Genomic DNA, 12,195 nt, shown 5'->3' on the forward strand with positions numbered 1-12,195 from the left:
ATTGCCTCTATCAGGTGGCTCAAGACCTTGACCACATGATCATTTTACCAGATCTTGTAGTCTATATCTTAGGATAGAACATGCGATCCTTTTTTTCAGCATTTGTCGAGGGACATATATAGGATGATTATGAGGGTGGTGGAGATACTTTCTAGATGAGTAGATTCTTAGTCAGAAGGTTGTGTGACCCTTTGACTTGAGATTGACATCCTCTTATTGTGGATATTTGATTATCAGAAAGGATAAGAGGATGAGTGTTTTTGGATACATTTAGTTGTTGGTAGTGAGTGTTGAAGGTTGGATAATTTCCTTTACTCTATCTTGGTTTAGGGGACTATCGTATGATTGATTGATGTTGAGGATGATTGGAGTTGGTGGATATTGTGAGATCGTGTGGTGATTTGTTCTCTCTGGATGATATCTTAGTGGATATTTGATTTGATGATCTATTGATTGATGTTTGGCGATAATGACATGGAGGGTTGAGGCGTGATATATATAGATTTGTTGATTTGTAGTTGGTGATCGATCCAGTTTGGAATCTTACGATTGGGTGTGTTATACGGTATATTATGAGTCTATGGTTTTATCGTTGCTTAACTACCAGAAGTTATGTTTTCATGGACTCGATGTATTTGGTATTATTAGGTGTTTAGATCATTTTCATTGTCTCACGTGGCGATGTTGTGATCTATTTTCGATCCAGGTGGATCGTATACACTAGTTCGTATAGTTCTAGAGATGTTTTGACGGGAAAATCTATATGTGAGGTTTAGTAGTACGTATTATAATTGTCTACGTGAGATTTATGGAATCACACACCACCGTAGGAGTATACCGTAGATCCATAGGAGATGAGGTGTGCTATCGTTGGGAGTAGTATAGTCATCTAGACTCGCAACTTCCTTGATTGGATGGACATTATTGGAGATTAGTTGAGGATTTCTCCATATCTGACTTTGGACTATCTAGGAAGGGTATGGAATGTTCCCGGATAGGTGTGGGATCGGATTTAGATACTTTTGTCTTAGTAGTACTTTCCAGCAGTTTTCTGTGCATGTACAGAGTATACACAGAGGGTAGTGAGTGTGACAGTAATAAGAGAGGCTAGTAGCGATGCCGAGGTTATTAATTCTCGTGATGAGAATGAGGCTCTATTTCCACGAGGATGTGTATTCTGTCACTCATGTCAGGAGGAGGAATTCTTATCTGAGATATATGGATTTATGATACATTCGGAGACACTTGATGTATGGAAACGTGGACTCTTATTTGTGTATACGATATGAAGAAAGACATCGTGTGAGTTTTATACGATGTGTGTCCTGCGTGGAGGCTGAATAGTAGAGACTAGCAGGATTATCTTTGTTGATGCAGATAGTGGAGTGGAATTGGGAGCATAATGTTATGGACTTTGTTGTGAGATTACCCAGGATATGGAGAGGATATGGTGCGTTGGGTAATCATGGATTGGTTGATGACTTTGCTCCCTAGCTATCAGTTTGTAGGAGGTTATCATTGGATGATACCCTTGAGTGTGGATCCCCGAGTTGACCAGTAAATTTGGGGATCAAATTTTTATTAGTGGGGAAGAATATAAAATACTGTAAAATTAAATAATAAATATTATTGGACGAAAAATCTTATTGGATTTTTCAGGAATTTTTAGAAATTTTTTGAGATTTAAACGGAGTCCGTATGATCCGTTTTGAGAGGATGGATTCCGGGTACAGAGGAGGCCTGTTTGGAATACCCATTATGTGGGAGTTGATTAAGTGGTTAACTTAGAGGTTAATTAAGTTAACCTAAGTATTTAATTAAGAACACTAAATCCCTAAATCCTCGATTTCTTCTCCTCCTTCCCGATTCTGCCGAACCCACCTCCCTCTCCCGATCTCCTCCTCCTCACATTACACCCGAGACCCCCTTCCCTCTCTGACGATTCCTCCTCGCCCGATCGCCAGCCACCGCGAGTTCACCACCGGCAGCGACCTATCCTCTGCATGCCTCACCAACACCAAGCTCTCTTGGCTGTCGATCCTCTCCTCCCTCTCCCTCGTGATTCCTCCCCTAACTCGCGACGCCGACCTTGTGCTGCAGCGATTCGCCGATCGTCGGGCATCCATGAGCAGCCGATGCTGGCCACCGATTCCTGAGCCCTAGCTTCGGGTCTATAACCTTCTTCTTGACCCACGACGCCTCCCTAGCATGACTCGATCTTGGACCAAAGCAAGAATCGGAGCCCTAGCTCCCATTCCTCGTCATAGTAGCTGTGGATCGCACGACACCACCTGTAGGGATTGATTGAGGTAAGGCTTGGTCGAGAGATTTTGTGAATTCAAGGATTTTTGTGTAATTGTGTTCGTTTACGGTGTTCTCTCTGATCTAGTCTAGGAGGCGACGTCGGATCAACCTGTTGATGGTTCTTCCCTAAGCAGATCATGATCTTCTCCATTCCTTGCAGTTGATTGAAGCCTCGGGTGAAGAGGTAGGGGTTCAATTGAGGTGAATGTGGTTTTGTTTATGGGGTTCCAGTAGATACAATGATGTACGATTTCTTCTTGGATTGATTTTTGAAAAGATTTGGTGTATGGTTGATTTTTGTAGCTACCAGGCAGTGTCTTGCTGGGGTACGAGATCCTGATTTACTGCCATCTCTCAAGGTAAGTGTCTTCCAGTGATGCCCCATTGGTTTTCTTATTAGGGTGCTACTCTATTAAGTTTCCTAATGGATTGTAGAATTGATTCTTGATATTAGTAGATAACATGTAGATAATAGTTGATAGTTGATTCAATGGATTAACTAATTAGAAGTTAGAATTCGGTTGTGATATGATGATTAGGATGATGTAGGTTGAATTGATTATGGATTTGGTTTGATCGTTGATGGGGAAATTATGTTTAGAAGATTGAAGGATTTAAGGTGCATTGGATTGATTAATAGATTGTGGATTATGTTTGGATCTAAAAGGAGATGAATTAAGAATTATTTGGAGGAATAATCAGAGATCAGATTTGAGTGGAGTTTCCTAATTAGGCAAGGATTTTATTTAGCTGTTTTAATTCTTGTGAATTTATCTAAATAAAATATATATATATTGATCGCAGGACTTAAATTCGGGATGAGCGTCTCGACACGGGATTACTTGGCACGATCTACATTTTAAGGCGGGTATTTCTTCCTTGGCCTCTATGTAGATTTTCTTGTACTTAGTGCATGATTATTATCGATGGATTAAATTGCTTTATCTTATATCATGATCGCTTTGTTTTCCCGTGATACTTATACTGCTTGACCTTGTGATGATCTATTTAATTCATAATACGCCCTCTTGATATCTACCTCACTGTGATTCATGTAGCATAGGGTCGTCGGGGGTTGTTAGTATTACCATCGATTGGGTATATGATCGAGTATATAGTGGGGATGTGTTATAGAGTCATCATATTCGTCTGCATAGTATACGTATTTGTCATAGTCATATACTTTTGGAGGAGTTGTGTTGATTGTATGTTTGGAGTATATACACATGGTTGTTTTTATTGAAGGATACATGATATTGTTGTTACATATATAGTGGCGGTGGGATTATTGGAGATTATTGGTTGATTATACATGTAGTGGGTACATATGTTGGTAGGTACGGGAGGTATCATGATTATGCTGTGGGAGGTATTTATGAGGTTTGGGGTTGTCATGGATGATGATTATATATAAATATATCAATTCATCATTCATTGCATCTGATGACCATTATCTCCTGTGGTGAGAGAGTCATCAATTGGTTTGGATACCTTAGGCCACACTTGGCCACTAGGTAGGCATGATTCTTCTAGTCTCTCGTGCCACCGGTCGTCACGAGGTTTTGAGATCCCGTTGTGGTGAGCGTTAGGGACCACGATACTATGTAGCTAGATAGTTACTAATGGATTGTCATCCGCACCACTATATAATGGGTTGGAGGTAATCACCGATCATGCACCCAAGCTACATTACGAGCAGGTCTGTCGGAGCAGCGGTGTGACCATGGAGCATGCATGCACGATCGCATATTGCGGGATATATTCCTATACATCGTGCCTAGTAGATACTAGTTGTATGTGATTGTGATTTGATCGTATTGAGCTATGGTTGTTGCATATGTTGCCGTCTGCGTACGTCATTTATTTACATGTATATCGTATTTATACTGGTGTGTCACGGTATATACGTATCATCCTCGATGAGTTCTTGATCATTGTACCATGTGTTGATTCATTAGGTATGTATCTATCATTATGTTAGTTGTGGGTTTATATATCGATTATTATGGATATGTTTAGGTTGCATGATTATGATAGTATGATCGTATGTTCTTTATTCCTATTGAGAGATACCTTTGATCTCTATGTTTATTTATAGATCATGCTATCTTTTCTATTACCCATTGAGTTACCTATACTCACCACCGCATTTATGTTTTCATGTAGATGGTTGGAGTGTCGCTCGGAGCAGGTCCTGCGTCACATCCGATGTTCGTTTGGTTTTGTATATGTTTTATTTGTATTGGGTGATTGTTGTATTTGGTGTGTTGTTGTATTTGTTGTTGTGGTTGTTGTATATAACCTAATAACAGCAGTGGTTGATTAGGTATTGTTTTAGTTTCGTTTTTTTTCCGTTTATTTGTTGGTTTTTAATTAGTATGGGTTTTTATATATAACTACGTAGTTGTAATTGTTTCATTCTAGCCATGTGGGTTGTTAGTATAACTGCGTGGTTGTGTATATAAATATTCCAGCCGCATGTGGCTGGTGTATATTTTGTTTGTACTTATGCTTCAGATTGTCACCGATACATGGGAGATGCTGCCGGATTTTTGTTTGGCAGGGACTCCTTTGGGGGCGTGACAATTTTTATGAAAGGGAGAGCATAGGAGAGTTTTTTTACAAATTATTGTATTTATGCTCATGCTTAAATTCCTTTATTTATTGTTATGTTTTACTTAACTTTGAGCTATGTTACCAAAATAAAAAAGGAGGAAAATGTTGGTACGAAAAGCATTCAATGACCGAACCTGGGTTTTGATTATGTCAAAGGGTCCAAAGTTAAGTTGTCTAGTGATCTAACAAGTTTAATTGAGCTTGTATCAAAATTCTAAGTTGTCTTTGGCAAAATTCCTAGCTATGGTTAGGCAGGTAGAAAACCCTAGGGGGTGGTAACCCTAGGTCCTAGGGGGCGGTAACCCTAGGTCCTAGGGGGTGGTAAGCCTAGGTGATGAAAAATCCTAACTACGATTAGGAAAGTGGAAAACCCTAGGGGGCGGTAACCTTAGGTCTGAGGGGGTAGTAACCCTAGGTGGAAAGTCTTGGTGGGTTGAGTGCTTCAGGCAAAATCCTGGAGTTGGGGACTCTAGGTTGAAATCCTGGTGGTCGCGGACCGGGTGGAAGTCTGGCGGGTCCTGGAGTGGACGTCAAGCATGAAGACCGGAAGCATCGGGAGTTGAGCAAAAGTCCAGTCAGTTTGGAGGACCGGTCTGACAACAAGTAACATCTCCTGAGTGGAGTAGGTGAGGATGTGTTCCTCGTTGAGGGAACAGTAGGCGTCGGTTCGACCTAGGTTTTCCGGTGGAAATCCGAAGTCAGAACCGGGCAGTCCGAAGGCTGCCAAGTTATTGATTTATATATCATTTGCTATTTTGTCTAACTCTATTTTGTAGGAAACAAACAATTGTACAGGGTTAGTTCCGGCCTTGATCGGTTGACCGAACTAGGGATCGGTCGACCGAACCTCCAAACAAACAGAGCAAATTTCTAGCGAGCTAATAGGGTTCGACCAAGGGATTGGTCGATCAAACCTCGGGATCGGTTGACCGAACCTAGGATAAGAGGTGGCGTGTTTGAGCTGAGCTGATCAAACCAGATGAGCTAGGGATCGGTCGGAACGACAGGATTGGTCGATCGAACAAAGGAATTCTATCCGAGCAATAGAACCGGGAGGATTGGTCGACCGATTGACTGTAACGACCCAAATTTCCTCAATTAGAGTCCTAAAAGTAATTTAAAAATATTTAAAAATGCTATAGAAATATTCTAGGGATTTTTAGAAATTTTTAGAGTATTTTTATGTAATTTTTGGAAGTCGTTTGGTGTTTTTACTAAACGAAAGAAGTTTCGACAAAAAAATATCCAAGCCGAGAATTGGATCCACAACCTTTGGCTTGGTCAAAACCCAGCTGACCAGGTGGGCAAACAGATTTTTCTATTTAGAAAAGGCAGCGAGTTTATTTAAGATAGTTAATAGAATATTGGATTATAAAAGGGATAAGTTGATGTTGGAGTTGTCTGTTTAGAAAAGGTAGCGAATTTATTTAAGATAGTTAACAGAATATTAAAAAAGGGATAAGTTGATGTTGGATTTGTCTGTTTAGAAAAGATAGCGAATTTATTTAAGGAGTTAACAGAAATATTAAGTTATAAAAAGGGATAAGTTGATGCTCTGTTTTCCCGTGACTTAAACCATTCTCTCCTTCTCTTAGCGATGGCAGCCGTGTGAAAAGCGAAGGGAGCTAGGGCATCATCTCCGGTACGGCCAAGGTCCTAGAAGCCCTTTTGTTCGGTTGTGAGTCCATGAATCAAGGTAAGTGCTTCTCACCTGCGGTAGAAGTAGTTTCGGACCTTTGTTCTTCTTGAATTGGAAGATAAGCGCTTATAGTGCAGATTTTTAATTAAGCCTATAGTGCGATTTTAATTAAGCTTATAATGCAGATTTTATATAAACATGGTGCAGATTTTAATAATGCAGATTTTTTTATAAACATAGTGCAGATTTTAATTAAGCCTATAGTGCAATTTTTAATTTGCAAATTATTAATTATGCTTAATGCAATAGTTTTTAATGTGCATTTTAATATAGATTTATATTATTGCATTTAATTAGTAGAAAGTTTTTAATTAAGTCTATAGTGCAGATTTTAATTAAGCTTATAATGCAGATTTTATGTAGAGCTTATATCAGATTTTAATTAACTTATATAGTGATTTTAGGTTTGCATAGTATGCAGAAATAGTGTAGCATAGAATGCAGAATCTTGATTAGAATAGTATGCAGAATTTTGATTAGCATAGTATGCAGATTTTTGATTAGCATAGTATGCAGATTTTTGTTTATGCATTTCAAAGTTAGAATTTGTTTAAACATTTCAGTTTTTAAAGAAACATTCTTTTATTAGAGGTATTAACAAGTATAAGAAAGATAAAGAAAAGAAAGAAAAAGGCCAAGGCCTTAAGTAGATCCCAAAGTCAAGACTTTAGGGATTTTGGCACACAAGGTGCTTAAAGAAAATGTCGAGACATTATATATTAGAAGTAATAAAAGATAACAAGTATTTTACTTTATTTAAGAGGCTAGTACCCGACTTCCGAGGTTGTCGTTAAACAAATCCAGGTGTCCAATTCCGAGGTCTTGGCCCTGGTAGACCGAGGTCTGCTCTTTTAGGATTGGTGGCTCGCTACCCCAACCTATTAGGGAACGCGCATAAGATGGTACTATGCCTGGGCCCAAGAAGAAATTTGATTATTATTTTGAAGTATTAAAGTATAAGTTTTAAACAAGTAAAATAAAAGAATAAGTTTTTAAGCAAGTGAAATAAGATTCAGAAAGTGTTTAAAATTTAGCAAGATTATACTAGCATGATTGTATAGATTTGTTTTACACGTTTAGCATTTCAGTATGTTTCTTTTGCTTGTAGATGAGCATGAGTAGTTTTCCTTTTGAGCATTCAGCTTTTAGATTTCAGTATATTCACATGCATATTCGAGTTTTGTGAGTTAGATAGCGCTTACTAAGTAATTTTGCTTATAGTTGCATTCCCTCTTACTGCAGATAAAGGAAAGGAAAAGTTATAGCAAAGGAAGGCGATAAGGAGGTGCGGATAGATGTGTGATGCCTGGACTATAGAAGCCTTGGGATTTAGCATAAGAATTTATTAACAAAGAGTTGAGTAGAATGTATTAAATGAGTCATTTAGTCTTCCGCTGCTAGTTAATTGTATGTTTTGAGTTCTCCGAGAGTTTTAGGAATTACTATCAACATGTGTGCAATGTTAGTTAAGTAAAGTTAGTAGTCCAGTAGTGCTCCACTCCCTCACGGTCCAGTAGTGAGGAGGGTGGGTTGTTACATTGACGACGAGTCAAATCCTGATCCTGAGGTAAGAAGATCTAGGTCAGCCTTAAGACTACTATAAAAAGGAGTCTCGACCAATACTTCAGAAGATAATGAAGAACAACAAAAATAGAGCAACTTGTGCTCCTGTGTGCTGCTCTGAAGGCTTCAACAACGCTCTGCTGTTCTGACAATCGACGACTACTTCCATCATCTTTATATTGTCGATATAATCTTTTAAGTTCAATACTTGTATTTACTTATTTGTAAAGATTCTCGAGCTTATAGTGATTACCCATCGAAAGCACTCTCATGTGCGGGTCTTGGAGTAGGAGTCGCCACAGGCTTTGAACTAAGTAAATCCTTAGTGTTTGTGTTTTGTTTGTCTCTCTCTTATTTCTGCTATGTATTTACTTTGAGTTTACTTGAAATGAACGAATTAGTCATGAGTGCTATTCACCCTCCTCTAGCACTTTTCTATCCTACAATATTTGTTTTGAAGTAGTAGAGTGAGTAAATGATTGATAAGGTAGACTGCGATTTAGACAGCGTCATCCCAAAATTTAAGTGGAACTGAGACATGATTAAGAAGAGCTAAGGAAATTTCAACCACATGATGATGTTTTTCTTTCGACATGATTAGGAGTGTGGGGACAAGAGACTAGATGGAGGATGTTAGAGGAAGTAAGATGATGATGAAGCGCTTGATACTCTCCACCCTAATTAGAATGAAGGGAGAGTATTTTATGGTCAAAATAATGCTCAATATGCTTTTGAAAATGATAAAAAAATATCATAGAGATCATATTCTCTTTTCCATAGGAAAAATCCAAGTGAACTTACTAAAGTTATTAATAAAAATAACATAGTAAAGAAATTCCTGATTAAAAAGAATAGGAGCAGGACCTCATACATCATAGTAAATAATTTCTAAAGGAAAACTAGAGTTACAAGTAGAGGATGCAAAAGGTAGTTTATGAGATTTTGCTTTCATATAAGATTCATATAAATGAGATGATGACGCTAAAGAAGTTGGTAAACCAAAATGATTAATAATAACCTGAACAAGACGTAGAGATGAATGACTAAGATATGCATGCCACGAGAATTTGTCTATGCATTCTTTAACAAAAGTTTTGAGAGAGGTGAGTTGAAGATGATAAAGGCTAGTTTTAGTATCCCCTTGGAGTAGAATAGTTCCTGTCATGGGATCCTTCACAAGCAATGATGAAATTTAAAAAATACATTACTATCAAGAGCAAATTGACGCACGAAAAGTAATTTTAGTGATAGAAGTAACATGAAGAGTGTTGCGTATGCGAAAAGTATGACCATATGAATGAAAAGATGTATTTCCAATGTGAGCAATTTGTAAACCTGAGTCATTGCCTATTTGTACCAGGTCGGGTCCATGATAAGATGAAGCTTCTGTAAGAATATTAAACTTCCGTGTTATATGATGAGTCGCTTCAGAATCCAGATGTCATCCTGGGGTTTCAAAAATTAATGATGTTACATTAGAAGGGATAAAGAGTAAGAATGTTCCAGAATAAGATGATTGAGTACTAGATTTCCAAGATGAGGGAGAGGTTTATTTAATGATACAGGTCCTCCTCGAATATTTTAATAATATGTTTTATAACAATTTTGAATATAATTGAAACATCCCTAGGCTTTCGTCACATTTTTTTTAGAAAGACCCGTGATCATCAAAGAACAACCCTCCAATTTTCTAGTATAGTAGAATGATAATAGAAAATACATCACGATAGATCATCATACCCAATGGAAACGGTAGCGTCGCTTTCAAAAAGTTACGGAAGGAATAGGTATAATGACACAAGACCATGTACGTGTTAGTTAGAGCCCTAGAGCCAATCATTTGATGATTGTATTATGGACTTATTGTATCATATTCTTATATAAATAAAGACATTTGTTTTTGGTTATTATACTTACTTGTATTTGTGCCAAATAAACTAAGTATAATAGCGTCCTTGAGTAGAAGGTTCTTACCTATATCAATCGATTGGTTGAATCGATAGTGAGATGATATAGGGAACACTACTCTTAATCATTCATAGTCGAGTATTAACATTCAGGGACAATGTTAATGCAATAAGACTAGCATGTAGGTCAACTCGATGACTTGATCTCACAAGTCATGGATATAGAGATATCAAGTTGACACATGGGTATGCATTGGAGAATGTATACTGAATGACTCGCTATGAGAAAGTATCATGGATCGTTATATGAGTGTCATATACTTTCTCATGTGGCTATTGGTATGACTACTAGTCCTTGGACCTGAAGTCACCATGGATCCCTACATAAGGAGTTATGTACTTTGGTTTCGTCAAACGTCACCCGTAACTGGGTGGACTATAAAGGCGATTACTGGGTATGTAACGAATTATGCAGAGGAATGTGAGTGATGTAGATGGGATCTATCCCTCCTATATGACGGGAGTGACATCGATATTCTTGATAGAGTGAGACCACGAAGTGCATGACCATGCCCAAATGAGTCAATATTGTTGGGATCCTACGTACTCGGCTAGAGAGGGGGGTGTGAATAGCCACCCCAAATTACTCGTTTCTTCCTACAATTCGTTAGCGCAGCGGAAAAATAAACTAGAAACGAAAGGAAGAATATCAAACCTTAACACAGCGATGTACGAGGTTCGGAGATGATGCTCCTACTCCTCGGCGTGTCCGTAAGGTGGACGAACCCAATCAATCCGTCGGTGGATGAGTCCCGAAAAGCTAATAAAAACTCCGGGTGGAGAAACCTGCACACTTGTTTGCAACAAGAAGCGAGTACAAGTACAAAGAATAAGCAAGAAATACAATAAGAATACACAAGCACTCTACCAAACTTGCTTCGTCGTCTGAGTCCGGATGAACGAGATTTAAAACCCTAACAACGGTGTCCGGTCGAGGAAGCTCACGCTAAGCTTTGGAAGGAACTCAAGCAGAGCTCTTATCGCGGCCACAAATCTTGGAAGAGAAGGAAAAGAAGAAGTAGAAGCACCAAAGCCTTGATCCCCTTTTATAACTGCGAGCACGCACAAGCGGTGGCGGAGAAGATGGAGTGACCCGTTGACTCAGCAGTCGAATCGTGGACCGATCGACACCACCGATCGATCGAGGGACCGACCCTCGGATGATGGGACCCTCGATCGGGCGATCTGAGTCGGTCCCTACCCGATCGATCCTCAAAGTTGCCCAACTTTTGTTTTCTGATCGGTACGTGGACCGATCGGTACAGCCACAATGGATCGCCAGGTCGAGCGTCACATTGCGATCTAGGTTCTAGAGCTATCTTGGGTCCGACTTCGTGACGATCAGATTATGTCGATTGCTGCGCTTTGCCTTCGCTTTGTTATCGATCGGTCACCGGATCGATCGGATACCAACGTCATGGATCTGTCGATCAGACGATCTAATCTAGCTTGGTTTTACCCAAACCAAGTCCCAAACCTTCAAACCAATATCCGGTCAACCTTGACCTATTGGTACATCATGCTTAGCATCCGGTCACTCCTTGACCCTGCTAAGACTCCTCACCAAGTGTCTCAATCCCTTTGACCCACTTGGACTTTTCTCTTCGTGAGTATCCGGTCACCCTTGACCTACTTGACCTTCTCAACACCGGATGTCCGATCATCCTGATCCATCTGGATTTTCCTGCCCGGCTTCACTCACGGGACTTTCACCTAGCTTCACTCACTAGGGTTTCTCACCGCCTAGCATCCCGTTAGGACTTTCTTTGGCTTTACTCACAGGACTTTCCAATACAACATCCGATTAGGACCCTTACGCTTCACTCACGGGACTTTCCAACCGCCTAACATCCAGTTAGGACTTTCTCACTCTCGGCTTCACTCACGGGACTTTCCACACCGCCTAACATCCCGTTAGGACTTTCCCGTGCAAGTCTCCATACTTGGACTTTTCCCAAGCTTCTGCTTGGACTTTTCCCGTGCCAAGTCTCCGTGCTTGGACTTTTCCAAGTCTCCATACTTGGACTTTTCACGAATCAGGTCAAC

The 12,195-nt window shown here is 39.5% G+C and overlaps 1 long non-coding RNA gene across 1 annotated transcript; it reads left to right on the forward strand.

Annotated features, from left to right (window-relative positions):
- The first annotated feature begins 1,371 nt into the window (after positions 1-1,371).
- On the forward strand, positions 1,372-3,134 carry LOC122032613. Its single transcript, XR_006126156.1, has 3 exons — positions 1,372-2,309; positions 2,390-2,488; positions 2,608-3,134. It is a non-coding gene; the product is annotated as an uncharacterized LOC122032613 (long non-coding RNA).
- The last annotated feature ends 9,061 nt before the right edge of the window (positions 3,135-12,195 follow it).

The sequence above is a fragment of the Zingiber officinale genome, chromosome 11A (assembly GCF_018446385.1).
Source record: "Zingiber officinale cultivar Zhangliang chromosome 11A, Zo_v1.1, whole genome shotgun sequence".
Taxonomy (NCBI): Eukaryota; Viridiplantae; Streptophyta; class Magnoliopsida; order Zingiberales; family Zingiberaceae; genus Zingiber; species Zingiber officinale.